Source organism: Sapajus apella, unplaced genomic scaffold, assembly GCF_009761245.1.
Source record: "Sapajus apella isolate SASKATOON/1434 unplaced genomic scaffold, GSC_monkey_1.0 scaffold12, whole genome shotgun sequence".
In the NCBI taxonomy this organism is placed as follows: Eukaryota; Metazoa; Chordata; class Mammalia; order Primates; family Cebidae; genus Sapajus; species Sapajus apella.
In genome coordinates, this window is record NW_022436952.1 from 27,324,451 (window position 1) to 27,339,115 (window position 14,665).

At 40.6% G+C, this 14,665-nt stretch overlaps 1 non-coding gene and 1 pseudogene across 1 annotated transcript; both read left to right on the forward strand.

Moving 5' to 3' along the window:
• The first annotated feature begins 2,900 nt into the window (after window positions 1-2,900).
• On the forward strand, window positions 2,901-3,007 carry LOC116553518. Its single transcript, XR_004269771.1, has one exon. It is a non-coding gene; the product is annotated as a U6 spliceosomal RNA (small nuclear RNA).
• Window positions 3,008-10,779: 7,772 nt separating this feature from the next.
• On the forward strand, window positions 10,780-10,880 carry LOC116553535 (annotated as a pseudogene).
• The last annotated feature ends 3,785 nt before the right edge of the window (window positions 10,881-14,665 follow it).

A 14,665-nucleotide genomic window follows, 5' to 3' on the forward strand; every position in this document is an offset into this window, starting at 1 on the left:
CCAGGAGATGGAGGTTGCGGTGAGCCGAGATTGTGCCATTGCGCTCCAGCCTGGGTAACAAGAGCGAGACTCCGTCTAAAAAAAAAAAAAAAAAAAGAATTTACTCATGTAACCAAATACCACCTTTACCCCATTAATTTATGGAAAACTAAAAAGTAAATAAATAAAGGGATGAACTTTTGATTCACACAGACACACACAAATAAATACAATCTGGCTGAGTGCAGTGGCCTATGCCTGTAATCCCAGCACTTTGGAAGACTGAGACAGGAGGATCCCTTGAGTACAGGAGTTTGAGACCAGATTGGGCAATATTAGTAAAATTGTCTCTATAAAAAATTAAAAACAAACAAAACTTCTGAATAAAATATCTAAGTGTATTTCTTATTTTTCTTTTCCTTTTTTTTTTTGAGATGGAGTCACCCTGTTGCCCAGGCTGGAGTGCAATGGTGCGATCTTGGCTCACTGCAACCTCCGTTTCCCAGGTTCAAGTGATTCTCCTGCCTCAGCCTCCCAAGTAGCTGGGATTACAGGCGTGCGCCACAACCGCTGACTAATATTTTGTGTCTTTAGTAGTGATGTGGTTTCACCATGTTGGCCAGGCTGATCTTGAACTCCTGACCTTGTGATCCGCCTGCTTCAGCCTCCCAAATTGCTGGGATTATAGGCATGAGACACCACGTGTAGCCCCATTCTCTGTCTTATTCTGTATAGTTATAGTTCATTTTTATATTTAAGATATAAATGTATAAATTATGGTTTTAATGTTTCCTGACATTTTTCTTAAGTTTATTTAGAGCATAAGAAAACGGTTTTTGGGCCCGACACGGTGGCTCATGCCTATAATCCCCGCACTTTGGGAGGCTGAGTTGGGCAGATCACCTGAGGTCAGAAGTTTGAGACCAGCCTGGCCAACATGGCAAAACCCCAACTCTACTAAAAATAGAAAAATTAGCTGGTTGTGGTGGCAGGCAGTGGGCACCTATAATCCCAGCTACTGGGGAGACTGAGGCAGGGAGAATTGCTTGAACCTGGGAGGCAGAGGTTGCAGTGAGCCAAGATTGCACCATTGCACTCCAGCCTGGGTGACAGAGAGAGAGACTCCCTCTCAGAAAAAAAAAAAACAAAAAAAAAACTGTTTTGATGTCTTACATTATGAAAGAAATTTAGCTGGACAGATCCAGTTGTTACCTTTATAAATAGCTGCAGATATCTACAGCAATAAAGGATTTATTCAGGTTGTTATGGAAACTAAAATTCAGCAGAACCTCAAAGATAAGCTATATTGAAGGAAGAGGTACATTAACTGTACATTTAATCAAATTATGCAATAAAAATTGTTGCTTAATATATTAGCAAGAAATTAGTTTAATATGTCAGTGTAACTTAGTATTTTTAATGTACAAAGATTTTGTTACTAACTTATATGGGTTTTATATACTTTTTTCTTTTTGAGACGGAATCTTGGCGTCTCGGTGTGTCGCTAGGCTGGAGTGCAGTGGCACAATCTTGGTTCTCTGCAACCTCTGCCTCCCGGGTTCTAGCACTTCTCCTGCCTCTGCCTCCCAAGTAGCTGGGATTACAGGTGTGTGCCACCACGCCCGGCTAATTTACTTGTATTTTATTAGAGATGGGGTTTCACCATGTTGGCTGGGATGGTCTCAATCTCCTGACCTCATGATCCACCCCCCTCGGCCTCCCAAAGTGCTGGAATTACAGGCGTAAGCCACCTCGCCTGGCCTGGGTTCTATATATATATTATTCATGTTGAAATCCTAGGGTTTTATATGCCTTTTTTTTTTTTTTTGTTTTTTGTTTGTTTTTTTGAGACGGAGTTTCACTCTTGTTACCCAGGCTGGAGTGCAATGGCGCGATCTCGGCTCACCGCAACCTCCGCCTCCTGGGTTCAGGCAATTCTCCTGCCTCAGCCTCCTGAGTAGCTGGGATTACAGGCACGTGCCACCATGCCCAACTAATTTTTTGTAGTTTTAGTAGAGACGGGGTTTCACCATGTTGACCAGGCTGGTCTCGATCTCTTGACCTCGTGATCCACCCGCCTCGGCCTCCCAAAGTGCTGGGATTACAGGCTTGAGCCACCGCGCCCGGCCCTTATATGCTTTTAAGGAGCTTTACTTATGGTAATGATGGATTGTGCTGACCCATTTAATCTCTCTTTCTTGGTCTTTTTTGTAATGAATTGCGTTCTTATTTAGATGTGCTGGCTGGGGTTGAGGTACATTTTTGAGTCAGTGGAATATGGAAAATATGGAAAAGCCTGCATTGGGCTTTAAGTCCATGATCTTTTTTTATTTTTTTGAGACAGAGTTTTGCTCTTGTTGCCCAGGCTGGAGTGCAATGGCACCATCTTGGCTGACTGCAAACTCCGCCTCCCAAGATTAGGTGATTCTCCTGCCTCAGCCTCCTGAGTAGCTGGGATTACAGGCATAAGCCACCACACCTGGCCAAAGTCCATGATCTTAAACGAGTGTTTTATCCAACTTAACTGTTTACAATCTTTTAAGCCATTTAAATATGTCTATCTATTCAGATATTCTGTTACAGTGGGTCTAGGAGAGGGAGATGAGAACCTATAAATTTTAAAAATAATTGGCTGGGTTTTCTGGCCTTCACACCTATAATCCCAGCACTTTGGAAGACTGAGGCAGGTGGATCACCTGAAGTCAGGAGTTCGAGACCAGCTTGGCCAATATGGTGAAACCTCGTCTCTACTAAAAATATAGCAGGTAGCTGGGTGTGGTGGCAGGCACCTGTCATCCCTGCTACTCAGGAGGCTGAGGTGGGAGAACCACTTGAACCCAGGAGGTGGAGGTTACAGTGAGCTGAGATTACGCCAGCCTGGGCAACAGAGACTCAGTCTTAAAAAATAAAAATAATAAAATGTGCTTGCTTCAGCACCACATATACTAAAATTGGGATGATACAGAGAAGATTAGCATGGCCCCTGTGCAAGGATGACATGCAAATTCGTGAAGAGTTCCATATTTTTTTATAATTAAAAGAGAATAATAATAAAATCGTAATAATTGTAATTTTTATTTAATGTAATACATGTATAATTTTTTTAAGTGAAATAGTATACTTTAAAGCGTATACTAAGAACAGTTTCTTACCCTTCTTCGTTCTCAATTCCTCCTTGGAAACAACTATTTTCATATTTTTTTCTTTCTTTTTCTCTCTCTTCCTCTCTTTGTTTTTCTTTACATTGGGATGGTAACATCAAGAGAAGCAACTATTTTTAATTAGTATTATGTTGATTGTTATTATTTTGAGACAGAGTTTTGTTCTTGTTGCCCAGGCTGGAGTGCAATGGCACGATCTGGTTCACCTCAACCTCTGCCTCCTGAGTTCAACCAATTCTCCTGCCTCAGGCTCCCAAGTAGATAGTAATTACAGACATATGCCATCACACCCGGCTAATTTTGTATTTTTCTAATAGAGATGGGGTTTCTCCTTGTTGGTCAGGCTGGTCTCATACTTGCGACCTCAGGTGATCCACCTCCCTCAGCTTCTCAAAGTACTGGGATTACAAGCATGAACCACCGCGCCCAGCCATTTTTAATACTTTAAATGATTTGTTCTGGGATTTACCTGTCTGTAAATAATGTCTGCTGTGGACATGTTAATATGTTAAATATTGGGGGAAAAAGAAGAATGTTTATATTGCTATTTCTTATTTTTTGAGTTATAGACAGTAACTCTTTGTTTTCTATTCTGGAAGATAAAGCTTTAACAATTTTATCCAACTCCTGCTACCACTTACTTTCCCCCACAAACTCCCAGTATAATCATACCACAACTTCAGGCAAAATAACATTTACATTGTTTGAATTATGTATATATTATTAACAACTGAGCCATCATATACTGTGTTTACATTTTCTTTCTTATATAACCTTTTGTTTTTCCTGGATTTAATAATTTACTTTTCATTTGTTTAGTTTTCCCATGTCCCTATTGTCCTTTATTTTCTGAACTTTGCAATAGAAATATAAAAACCATTATCAATATAGTTAAACATCTTGGATAATCATTTTTTGTAAGGCTTTCATCTTGGAATTTTGCATCTACCTGTTCCAATCCAGAGTGTATGCTCTCTAGATCTTCTGTGTAGCCCTACCATGATCCTTGTGGTTTCTGATGATGCTTTTTCATTAGAGCTTCAGTTTTCTGGTTTTCATTTCTTTCTGGGTTTCCTTCCTCGTTTTGCTGGTGCACATCCTTTACTAGTCTTCTCATAAAAGATTCATGGTGGCCAGACATGGTGGCTTATGCCTGTAATCCCAGCAATTTGGGAAGCTGAGGCAGGTGGATCACCTAGGGTCAGGAGTTCGAGACCACCCTGGCCAACATGGTGAAACCCTGTCTTTAAAAAAAAAAAAAAGAAAAGAAAAAAATTCATGGTTAGAAAGCATGAAATGTATATTTTAAAAGTTTTTTTATCTTGGCCAGGCGTGGTGGCTCACGCCTGTAATCCAGACACTTTGAAGGCCAAGGCAGGCGGATCACCTGAGGTTGGGAGTTCAAGACCAGCCTGACCAACATGGTGAAACTCTGTCTTTATTTAAAAAAAAAAAAAAAAAAAAAAGTTTTTTTTAAATCTTAAAGACAAAAAGATTTATGTGTTTTTTTTTTTTTTCAGGTGTTGTTAACCTGATATATCTTTATTCCACTCCTCCACTTGATTGTTAGTCTAGTTGGGTACCCAATTTCAGGTTAAAAGCTAAGCGTCATGACTCCTACCTGTAATCCCAGCACCTTAGGAGGCCAAGGAATTTGAGGACAGCTTGGTCAATATCGTGCAACCCTGTGTCTAAAACAGCAATTAGCCAGGCATGGTGGGTCATGCCTGTAGTCCTAGCTACTTGGGAGGCTAAAGCAGCAGGATCACTTGAGCCCAGGAGTTTAAGGCTGCAATGAACTCTGATTGGGCCACTGTACTCCAGCCTGGAAATCAGAGCAAGATGCTGTCTCTTAAAAAAAAAAAAAAAAAATGTTAGACAATTGTTTTCCCACAGAATTTCAAAGGCATTAGTCTATTGTCCCTCAGTTTTCACTGTTCTTATTGAGAAAGATGATAGCATTCTGATTCCTGATCCTACTGAATGTGGCTTACTTAATTTAATTTATTATTATTGTTTTTTGAGATGGAATCTCGCTCTGTCCCCATGGCTGAAGTGCAGTGGCACAATATTGGCTCACTACAACCTCTGCCTCTGGGTTCAAGCAGTACTCCTGCCTCAGCTTCCTGAGCAGGTAGGACTATTGGGCATGCCACCATAACTGGCTAATTTTTGCATTTTTAGTAGATACAGGCTTTTAACCATGTCGGCCAAGGCTGATCTCAAACTCTTACCCTTAACTGAGACATCCGCCTCGGCCTCCCAAAGTGTTGGGATTACAGGTGTGAGCCACGACACCCAGCTTGTATGTGACTGACTTTATCTTGGAACTTTTAGACTCTTCATTTTTTTTTTTTTTTTTTTTTTTGTAGACGGAGTCTCACTCTGTCACCAGGCTGGAGTGCAGTGGCACAATCTTGGCTCACTGCAACCTCTGCCTCTGGGGTTCAAGCAATTCTTCTGCCTCAGCCTCCCAAGTAGCTGGGACTACAGGTGCACACCACCACACCCAGCTAATTTTTATTTATTTTTTTTATTTTTATTTTTATTTTTATTTTTTTTTGAGACGGAGTTTCGCTCTTGTTACCCAGGCTGGAGTGCAATGGCGCGATCTTGGCTCACCGCAAGCTCCGCCTCCTGGGTTCAGGCAATTCTCCTGCCTCAGCCTCCTGAGCAGCTGGGACTACAGGCACGCGCCACCATGCCCAGCTAATTTTTTGTATTTTTAGTAGAGATGGGGTTTCACCATGTTGACCAGGCTGGTCTTGATCTCTTGACCTCGTGATCCACCCGCCTTGGCCTCCCAAAGTGCTGGGATTACAGGCGTGAGCCACTGCACCCAGCCTAGACTCTTCTCTTTAGCCAGCATTTTGGGAACTAAGCAAGGGAATACAGCTGTTTGTATATAATTTTTCACATAGTATTCTTAATTTCAGTAAGGTGATTTACCTGTGTCCCTCACTATATACCTTGTGTCTTTGAATATAAGGCTGTCCTGGTTCAATTAATCAGAAAATATTTTCTTTTCCTACCAGTGTGAGGGAGGTGCGCTTGTTTGGTTGCATGGGAGGTTGGAAGAAGAGTATCTTAGGTATTTATTCTGTATAATTTCAGTTAATTGCAATGTTTCCAACATTTCTTATACCTGCTGTCTGAGATAGCTGGTATCTCCAGTTCCTTAGATTCCTTTGATGGGAACCAGCTAGATTCTTGGTGTCATCCCCCATTGGATAGTTTGGACTCAGCTTTCTCTGTCCTGCTATGTGAAGGTTGCTACTCCTTCATTCCCTTTCTTGCTTTCAAATATTTGTTAATCTTTTTTGTCCACTATCATTTCTTCCATGTCTTTTTGTTATTTTAATTTCACATTTCAGGAGGTTTCTGAGATAAATGGATGTGTGTAATCTGCTATTTTAATTCAGAAGTCCTGAAAGGCCAACATTATTGCCAGTGCTTTTATTTTTTCTGTGATAGGCACTGTGTTCTAAGGCAGCTCATTTCCTCTTTGGGAAGCACTGTTTTTTAGTGTCTGCTTATCTTGAGTGAAAGTCTGTCTCTGTAGGACTATTGATCCTATTTCTGTACCTTAGAGTATTCCAGATAAATCTGTTGCCTTCCACATGGTAACCTTTTGTAGACTTAAACACAGTATTAGAATTTCAGTATTTTTTCTTCTCTAGAGTAGACATAATCTAGTTCCTCTATTTGATCCTCAGAAAATATTGTTTTAAATTTCTTCACTATGCAGGTCGTTCATTTCTGAATTAACTGTTCTTAAAGAATGATACCTAGAATTGAGAGCAGTATTCCAGGTAGGATCTAACCAGCACAGACTAGAATAAATTATTATCATTTTCTTTTGAGATATTGTTTGATAAAAAAAATAATAAACCCAGCACTCCTGGTGTGTTCTGTAAAGGTAGAAGTTTCTCAGAATTTTATCTGCTCGAAATTAAAGAAAAAATGTAAAGCTTCTACTACTTCTATATGTAGAGAGAGAAACCTGAAACATACAGTGATTTGGTTTTGTTTTGTTTTTAAATTAGAACAATTGGTACTCCTTTTAAAAAATAATCTGGAGTGTAGGTTGAGAATTAAGATGTTCTGCATAATAACATAACAGGAATTTTTAAACTTTAATTTTGAAATATTTTTAGACTCACCTAGAAGTTGCAAAAATAATACAGAGAGTTCACATGTACTCTTCACCTAGCTTCCCCCAATGACATCTTACATAACCATAGAATAATTATCAAAATCAGAAAACTGACATTGATATAATATTATTTATTAACTAAAATACTGACCTTATTTGGATTTCACTAGGCTTTTGTTTGTTTTTTGAGATGGCGTCTCACTCTGTCACCCAGGCTGGAGTGCAGTGGTGCAATCTCTGCTCACTGCAACCTCCACCTCCTGGGTCCAAGTGATTCTCCTGCCTCAGCCATCCGAGTAGCTAGGACTACAGGCATGTGTCACCACTCCTGGCTACCACTAATTTTTTTTTTTTTTTTTTTAGTAGAAACGGGGTTTTACCATGTTGGTCAGACCAGTCTTGAACTCCCAACCTCAAGTGATCCACCTGCCTCAGCCTCCCAAGATTTCACCAGTTTTAACCTACAATCCTTAAAAAATGGCTGGGCGCAGTGGCTCACGCCTGTAATCCCAGCACTTTGGGAGGCTGAGGCAGGTGGATCACGAGGTCAGGAGTTCGAGACCAGCCTGACCAACATCGTGAAAGCCCGTCTCTACTAAAAATACAAAAATTAACTGGGTGTGGTGGCTCACACCTGTAATCCCAGCTGCTCAGGAGGCTAAGGCAGGAGAATTGCCTAAACCCGGGAGGTGGAGGTAGCAGTGAGCCAAGATTGTACCACTGCACTCCAGCATAGGAGACAGAGTAAGACTTTGTCTCAAAAAAGTTTGGTGGTGCGGGTATATGTAGTTCTACAGGATTTTATCACACCTATGAATTCATATGACCATTACCACAATTGGGATATAGAACTTCCAAAGAAACTCCCATGTGCTAACCCTGTACAGTCACACCCCAATCCTAATCCCTGGCAACCACTGATCTGTTCTCCATCACTATATTGTGTCACTTTGAGAATGTTATATAAGTGGAATTATCCAGTATGTGCTTTTAAAACCCAATAGTTTTTCAGCAGTTACCTCATCGCCCCCGTTAAGAAGTCTCCGGTTACCATTATTGCCATCTTTATGCCCATGAATACCCCAAATTTAGCTCTCACTTATAAATGAGAACATGTGGTATTTAGCTTTCTGTTCTTGCATTAATTCACTTAGGATAATGGACTCCAGCTGCACCTGTGTTACTGCAGAGGACCTGATTTTGTTCTTTTTTTTTAATGGCGGTTTAGTATTTCATGGTATGTCCGCCACATTTTCATTATCGAGGCCACATTTGATGTGCATCTCGGTTGATTCCATGTCTTTGCTATTGTGAATAGTGCTGTGATAAGCATGCAAGTGTATGTGTCTTTTTGATAGAATTATTTGTTTTCTTTTGGATATATATCCAGTAATGGGATTCCTGGGACAAATGGTAGTTCTGTTTTAAGTTCTTTGAGAAATCATCAAACTGCTTTCCATAGTGGCTGAGCTAATTTGCATTCTCACCAACAGTGTGTAAGTGTTCCCTTTTCTCCACAGCCTTGCCAACATCTGTTGTTTTCTGACTTTTTAATAATAGCCATTCTGACATCTGACTGATGTGAGATGGAATCTCATTGTGATTTTGATTTACATTTCTCTGATGATTAGTGATGTGGAGCATTTTTTCACATTTATTGGCCACTTGTATGTCTTCTTTTGAGAAGTGTCTGTTCATGTCTTTTGCCCATTTGGAAGTGTTTTGTGGTTCTTGTAGAAATATTTCCCCTCCTTGCTTAGATATATTCCTAGGTTGCTTTCGTTGTTGTTGTTTGTTTTGTTTTGTTTTGTTTTGGTGGAGTGGAGGATATGACTCTTATAAATGGGATTGCATTGTTGACTTGTTTGCCCACTTTTTAATTGGACTGCTTGCTTAGAGTTGAAGTTAGAGATTTCCTTATTTATTCTAGATATAAATTCTTTGTCAAATATATGTGATTTGCAAATATTTTCTCCCAATCTGTGGCTTCTTTTCTCATTTTCTTAATGTATTTCACAGAGCAAAATTTTTAATTATGATGAAGTGTAATTTATTAACTTTTTAATGGATTTTACTTTTGGTGTCATATCGAAGAACATTTTCCCTAAATTTAGGTCACACAGAATTTCTCTTTTTTTTTTTCTAAGAGTCTTATAGTTCAACATTTGATAAAATTATGCATTTGAAGTTTGTTAATTTTAGTATAACTTGTGAGGTTTATGTCAAGGTCTATTTTGTCACCTACAGGAGACCAGTTGTCCCAATATCATTTGTTAAAAGGACTATCCTTGCTTCATTAAATTGCTTTTATACCTTTGTCAAAAGTTAGTTGTCTGTACATGTGTGAGTCTATTTTTTTACTCTTTTTCTGTTCTATTCATATATGTGTTTATATGTCTCCCAATGTGACCGTTTCACTGTTGTGTCTATGTAATGTCTTTAAAAAGCTAATGTGATTATCCTTATTTTATTCTTTTTTCAAAATTCTTTTAGCTATTCTAATTCCTTTGTCTTTCCATATAGATTTTAGAATCAGCTTGTTCATATGTAAAAATCTGTTAGGATTTTGATAGGAATTGCATTAAACCAACTGCAGGTCAATTTTGAGAGAACTCACATCTTTACTTTGTAAAGTCTCCCAATCCATGAGCATGCTACATCTCTCCAGTATTTAGGTCATTAAGACTTTTTTTTGGCCTGATGCAGTGACTCATGCCTGTAATCCCAGCACTTTGAGAGGCTGAGGTGGGAGGATTGCTTGAGCACAGGAGTTCAAGACCAGCCTCAGCAACACAGTGAGACTCCATCTCTACAAAAAAATAGAAAAATTCACCAGCTGTGGTGGTGCATGCCTATAGTCCCAGCTACTGGGGAGGCTGAGGCGAGGTGATTGAGCCCAGGAGGTCAAGACTATAGTAAGCCATGATTGTACCACTGCATTTTAGCTTGGGTGACAAAGCAAGACCCTGTCTCAAACAACAAAAAAACAAATTTATCAGTATTTTGTAGTTTTTAGCACACAGATCCTGTGCATGTTTTGTTAGATTTATACCCAAGTTTTAAATTTTTTAGTGTTACTGTAAATGGTCTGGGAAATTTTATTACTCATGATATTGTTGGGCCTTCGCACTGTAGTTTTGTATTTTATTAAAACGTATATTTTTGACTGGGTACAGTGGCTCACACCTGTTAATTCCAGCATTTAGGAGGCAGAGGTAGGAGGATTGCTTGAGCCCAGGAGTTCAAGACTAGCCCAGGCAATATAGTGAGACCTTTATCTCTACAAAAAAATTTTTTTTAATGAGCCATGCATGGTGGTACATGCCTGCAGTCCCAGCTACTCAGGAGGCTGAGGCAAGAGGATTGCTTGAGCCCAAGAGTTTTGAGGCTGCAGTGAGCTATGATCATGCTACTGCACTCCAGCCTGGGTAACAGAACAAGATCCCGTCTCAAACAACAAAACAAAACAAAAACAAATGGGACGTTCACTTCAGCAGCACATACACTAAAATTGGATTGATACAGAGAAGACTATCATGGTCCCTGCACAAGGATGATACTCAAATATTACATATTATAATTTTAAAAAACAAACAGGGAAACTGAGACTTAGAACAGTCAGGTAATTCATTGCCTAAGGTTACAAAATTAGAAAATGGTAGAGCTAGGATTCAAACCCAGGTGTGGCTTTAGAATCTCTAACATGATCTTAACCACTATACTATGCTGCCCAAAGCAAAGCCATCCTGATATACTCTAGCTGCTACTGTTTTTTAAGTGTTGGCTATATATTGTTGCTCAAAAATGACAATAATTGGTCTAAGACTACTAACTTTATCTTTTATGTTACCCAGATTCAAATTCTTTCAGGTAAATATGAACCATTTATAACATTAAGATTAATGTAGTTCATCATTGCCTTCTTTTTAACTAAATCAAAGAATTCCCAGGGGGGCTGGCATGGTGGCTCACACCTGTAATCCCCACACTTTGGGAGACCAAGGCATGAGGATTTAATGAGGCCAGAAGTTCAAGACCAGCCTGAGCAACAGAGTGAGATTCTGTCTTTTTCTTTTGGGGGGGGTAGAGGGGGAGAAGACAGAGTCTTGCCCTGTTGCCAGGTGCCAGGCTGGAGTGCAGTGGCACAATCTCGGCTCACTGCAACCTCTGCTTCCCGGGTTCAAGCAATTCTCCTGCCTCAGCCTCCCAAGTAGCTGGGACTACAGGCGTGCACCACCACGCCCAGCTAATTTTTGTATTTTAGTAGAGATGGGGTTTCACCCTGTTGGTCAGGATGGTCTCGACTGCTTGACCTCGTGATCTGCCTGCCTCGGCTTTCCAAAGTGCTGGGATTACAGGCGTAAGCCACTGCACCCGGCCCGAGATCCTATCTTTATAAAAAAATTTAAGAATCAACTGGGTTTGTTGGCGCATGCCTGTAGTCTTAGCAACTCCAGAGGCTGAGGTGGGAAGGATCACTTGAGCCCAGGTGTTGGACGTTACAGTAGGCCGTGATAGTGCCAGCCTGGGCAACAGAGTGAAACCCTGTCCCTGAAAAAAGCAGGGCTGGGTGCAATGGCTCACGCCTGTAATCCCAGCACTTTGGGAGGCTAAGGTGGGTGGATCACGAAGTCTAAAGATGGAGACCATCCTGGCCAACATGGTGAAACTCCGTCTCTACTAAAAATACAAAAACTAGCTGGGCATGTGGTGCACACCTGTAGTCCAGCTACTCAGGAGGCTGAGGCAGGAGAATTGCTTGAACCTGGGAGGTGAAGGTTGTAGTGAGCCAAGATCGCTTCATTGCACACTCCAGCCTGGTGACAGATTGAGACTCTGTCTCAAAAAAATGAAAAGAAAACCCAACAAACAAAAAGAATTACCAGGATATGCAACTGTGAGAGAATGAGAATAAATACACAACATGCACGCACACATGCACACGCGCACACATGCGTGTGCACGCACACACACACACACACACACATGCTCTAAATCTCTCATTATCCCTAATAGTTACAAACTGATTTTATTTCTGTTTAAGATTACTCAGAAACATTTATTGGACTTTTAATTTATGTTAAGGAATTGTTTAAAAGACCTTCAGAAATTCTATTAAAATCATGAGACAATTATTTTTTTTTTAGATGGAGTCTTCAGTGCTGGAGTTCAGTGGCACCATCTCCGCTCACTGTAACCTCTGTCTCCTGGGTTCAAGCAATTCTCCTGCCTAAGCCTCCCAAGTAGCTGGGATTATAGGTGCCCGCCACCACATCCTGCTATTTTTTTGTATTTTTAGGGGGTTTCACTATGTTGGCCGGGCTGGTCTTGAACTCCTTACCTTGTGATCCGCCTGTCTTGGCCTCCCAAAGTGCCAGGATTGCAGACATGAGCCACTGGACCCAACCCATGAAGCTTTTATAAATTATATGTGCTACACATTTGCTAATTTAGACAATGTAGTGTGCTGCATATAAAAGTTGGCAGCATTTGAGAAGCTAGTCTTGACTCTGCCTTGTCTCCAGCCAGGACTCCTAGACTGTCCCAGAGAAGGTGATGATCACTGACAATAACATGTTAATAAATCTTTGAAGCCATTCAGTTAAGAGAGTCCTGTAGAATCTACACATAGATCTTATACCTTTCACAAAAATTAACTTAAAATGGATCATATACATGAATGTACAATGCATAACTTATAAGACTTCTAGAAGATAACATAAGAGAAATCTAGTGACCTTTAATTTGGCCATGAATTGTAGAAACAACTCAAAGAGCATGATTAATGGAAGAAAAACGTTGATAAAATTGACTTTAAACTTGTGTTCTAGGAAAGACACAGGAAAGGGAGTGAAGATAAGTCACAAACTGGGAGACAAATTCTTTTTTTTTCTGAGGTGGAGTCTTGTTCTGTTGCCCAGACTGGAGTGCAGTGCAGTTGCTCAATCTTGACTGACTGCAGCCTCCAACTCCCAGGTTCAAGCAATTTTTCTGCCTCAGCCTCCTGAGTAGTTGGGATTACAGGTGCATGCCACTGAGACCAGCTAATTTTTTTTTTTTTTTTTTTTTTGAGATGGAGTCTCCCTCTGTTGCCCAGGCAGGAATGCAGTGGCACAATCTCAGCTCACTACAACCTCCGCTTCCTGGGTTCAAGGGATTCTTCTGCCTAAGCTTCCTGAGTAGCTGGGACTACAGGTGCGTGCCACTACACCTGGGTAATTTTTGTATTTTTTTTAGTAGAGACAGGGTTTCACCATATTGGCCAGGCTGGTCTTAGACTCCTGACCTCGTGATCCACTCTCCTCAGCCTCCTGAAGCGCTGGGATTATAGGCATGAATCATTGTGCCTGGCCAATTTTTGTAGTTTTAATAGAGATGGAGTTTCCTATGTTGGCTAGGCTGGTCTCAAACTCCTGACCTTAACTGATCCACTCACCTCGGCCTCCCAAAGTGTTGGGACTACAGGTGTTAGCCACCATTCCTGCACCGAGAAAAACAAATTCTAATAGAGGGCCATCCTACAGTGTACCTGACTGGAACTCTTCAAAACTGTCAAAATCCTCAAAAAGAAAAAGTCTGAGAAAAAAATCACGGCTGAGAGATATCTAAGGAGATTTGACAATTAAATGTAATACAGTGGCATCCTGAATGGGTACTGGAACAGAAAAAGGACGTTAGGTAGAAACTAAGGAAATCAAACTATGAACCAGTTAATAACTTTTCAGTATTCGTTCATTAACTGTAATAAGTGAGCCATACTAATATAAGCTGTTAATAATAAGGGAAAATGGAAAATGTGTGTGCATTGAGAGGTATATGAAAATGCTATGCTATCTGCTCAATTTGTAAATCAAAAACTGTTGGCTGGACACGATGGCTCACGCCTATACTACTAGGACTTTGGGAGACCGAGGCAGTGGAACACTTGAGGTCAGGAGTTTGAGACCAGCCTGACCAACATGGTGAAACCTCGTCTCTACTCAAAATACAAAATTAGCCAGGCGTGGTGGTATGTGCCTGTAATCCCAGCTACTTGGGAGTGAACCTGGGAGGCGGAGGTTGCAGTGAGCCAAGATCATGCCATTGCATCCAACCTGGGCAAAAAGAACAAAAACTCTGTTAAAAAAAAAAAAAAAGTAAAATAAAAAACTACTTAAAATGTTTTGATTTTAAAAAGAATTTTGGCCAGGTGCAGCACTTTAGGAGGCCGAGGTGGGAGGATCACGAGGTCAAGAGATCATGACCATTCTGGCCAATGTGGTGAAACCACGCCTCTACTAAAAATACAAAAATTAGGGGCGTGGTGGTACACACCTGTAGTCTCAGCTACTCGGGAAGCTGAGGCAAGAGAATCACTTGAACCCAGAAG